Below are 3,222 nucleotides of genomic sequence, written 5' to 3' on the forward strand. Positions count from 1 at the left end.
TCTTTCTCTCTCTCTGTCTCTCTCACTGTGTGTGTGCACATGGTGTTTAACTCAACTTGAGCCGTTAGTTGACCCATATAACTGATTTATGTTGCGCTAGTATGAAAATAAGCTGCGCTGCAGGGCAAATGTATCAGTTACCTCCATCCATCCCTCACTTTGTGTGAAGAAAAGGTTTCACATTCAGTATTCTGAAGCCCCGGGGCTAAATACAGCGGGGTATATCGGTAAAAGGTCACCGACGGGGGTGCCAAGATTCAACACGTGCCTTTGTTGTTAGGCAACGGCGCTGCAAAGTACTGACAGGGATAATACCTGGACCTACTGAACCTTGGTGTTCTCAGAACAAGGTTTTGCAAAAGTGGCCTCAAAGAAAAACATTGAAAACATCACAATTAATACTATTCTGTATCTACTTAGGATATAAAGTGCCCAACCCTCCTCCTCCTCCCCATCTCCTCCCTCTGTGAGACTAATGCGCAATAAACCCCAAGAACTGAAAGTGCAATATACATGTATCACCTCACCGTGTTTACTCGTCTTGATTTATTGGAGCAAAAGAGGAACGATTAAAAGTCTGCGCTCAGCTTCAAACAACAATGTTAAAAACAACAGACAAAGCCAGAAATCTGGGTGTAGTCATGGACTCAGACCTGAACTTTAACAGCACATTAAGACAATTCAAAATCAGCCTACTATCACCTTAAGAATATATCAAGGGTTTAAGGACTTATGTGTCAGCAGGACTTGGAAAAACTGGTCCATGCTTTCATCTTCAGTAGACTGACTACTGAACGGGGTCTTTACAGGTCTCCCTAAAAAATCAATCAGACAGCTACAGCTGATTCAGAACGCTGCTGCTCGAGTCCTCACTAAGACCAGAGAACTGGATCACATCCCTCCGTCCTCACGAGACCAAGAGATGGATCACATCCCTCCGTCCTCACTGAGACCAAGAGACTGGATCACATCACTCCCGTCTCACTGAGACCAAGAGACTGGATACATCACTCCCGTCCTCACTAAGACCAAGAGACTGGATCCCATCACTCCCGTCCTCACTAAGACCCAGAGACTGGATCCCATCACTCCCGTCCTCACTAAGACCCAGAGACTGGATCACATCACTCCAGTCTCACTAAGACCAAAGAGGCACATCACTCCGTCCTCATAAGACTAACAGACTGGATCACATCACTCCCGTCCTCACTAAGACCAAGAGACGGATCAATCACTCCAGTTCTCACTAAGAACAGAGACTGGATACACACTCCAGTCTCACTAAGACCAAGAGAGGATCACATCACTCCGTCCTCACTAAGACCCAGAGACTGGATCACATCACCCGTCCTCACTAAGACCAAGAGAATGGATCACATCATCCCATCCTCATAAGACAAGAGACTGGATCACATCACTCCGTCCTCACTAAGACCAAGAGACTGGATCACATCACTCCGTTCCTCACTAAGACCAAGAGACGGATCACATCACTCCCGTCCTCACTAAGACACAGAGACTGGATCACATCACTCCAGTCCTCACTAAGACCAAGAGACTGGATCACATCACTCCCGTCCCACTAAGACCAGAGACTGGCACATCACTCCAGTCCTCACTAAGACCAAGAGACTGGATCACATCACTCCCGTCCTCACTAAGACTACAGACTGGATACATCACTCCGTCCTCACTAAGACCAAGAGACTGGATCACATCACTCCAGTTCTCACTAAGACCAGAGACTGGATCAATCACTCCGTCCTCACTAAGATCAAGAGACTGGATCATCACTCCCGTCCTCACTAAGACCAAGAGACTGGATCACATCACTCAGTTTCACTAAGACCAAGAGATGGATCACATCACTCAGTCCTCACTAAGACCAAAGAGTGGATCACATCACTCCCGTTCGCACTAAGACCCAGAGACTGGATCACATCACTCCGTCCTCACTAAGACCAGGACTGGATCACATCACTCCCGTTCTCACTAAGACAAGAGACTGGATCACATCACTCCCGTCCTCACTAAGACCAAGAGACGGATCACATCACTCCGTCCTCACTAAGACCAAGAGACTGGACACATCACTCCCGTCCTCACTAACCAAAGACTGGATACATCACTCCGTTCTCACTAAGACCAAGAGACTGGATCACATCACTCCCGTCTCACTAAGACCAAGAGACTGGATCACATCACTCCAGTCTCACAAGACCAAGAGACTGGATCACATCACTCCCGTCCTCACTAAGACCCAGAGACTGGATCACATCACTCCAGTCCTCACTAAGACCACAGAGACTGGATCACATCACTCCGTCCTCACTAAGACTAACAGACTGGATTACATCACTCACGTTCCTCACTAAGACCAAAGACTGGATCACATCACTCCAGTTCTCACTAAGACCCAGAGGACTGGATCACATCACTCCCGTCCTCACTAGATCACCAGAGACTGGATCACATCACTCCCGTCCTCACTAAGACAAGCAGACTGGATCACATCACTCCAGTTCTCACTAAGACCCAGAGACTGGATCACATCACTCCCGTCCTCACTAAGATCAAGAGACTGGATCACATCACTCCCGTCCTCACTAAGACCAAGACCTGGATTCCCATCCACCTACCCGTTCCTCACTAAGACACCAAGAAGACCTGGATCACAATCACCGGCCAGTCCCTCACTAAGACCAAGAGACTGTCTCACATCACTCCCCAGGTCCCTCACTACAAACCAAGAGACTGGATCCAATCACTCCATCCCTCACTAACCCAAGAGAATGGATCACATCACTCACTTCCGTCCTCACCAGCCCAGAGCTGACACATCACTACCCGTCCACAAAACCAAGAACTGGATTCACAATCACTCCCATTTTTTCGCACTAAGTACCAAAAGAAAGACATGGATTCAAACAATCACTTACCATTATTTCTTCAATTCCTTTACACTGGCCTTCCTTGTTGGTCCCTCAAAAGAGTTTGGATTTTTTCAAAGTACTTTTGCTAGTTTATAAATCACTAAACGGTTTAGGGCCAAAATACATTCCTGATCTGCTACTACACTGTGACCCCCCCCAGACCTCTCAGGTGGTCTGGGACAGGTCTACTTTCTGTCCCCAGAGCCATAACTAAACAGGGGGAAGCAGCATTCAGTTTCTATGCTCCTCATATCTGGAACAGACTCCCAGAAACCTGTAGATCCGCTGC

General features: G+C 47.5%; 1 protein-coding gene across 2 annotated transcripts in view; it reads right to left on the reverse strand.

The window, feature by feature from the left end:
* slc16a5a (solute carrier family 16 member 5a) overlaps positions 1-3,222 on the reverse strand; it is a 49,105-nt gene that overhangs the window by 11,335 nt on the left and 34,548 nt on the right. The gene's annotated exons all lie outside the window — the stretch shown is intronic.

This window comes from Etheostoma spectabile, chromosome 21, assembly GCF_008692095.1.
Source record: "Etheostoma spectabile isolate EspeVRDwgs_2016 chromosome 21, UIUC_Espe_1.0, whole genome shotgun sequence".
In the NCBI taxonomy this organism is placed as follows: Eukaryota; Metazoa; Chordata; class Actinopteri; order Perciformes; family Percidae; genus Etheostoma; species Etheostoma spectabile.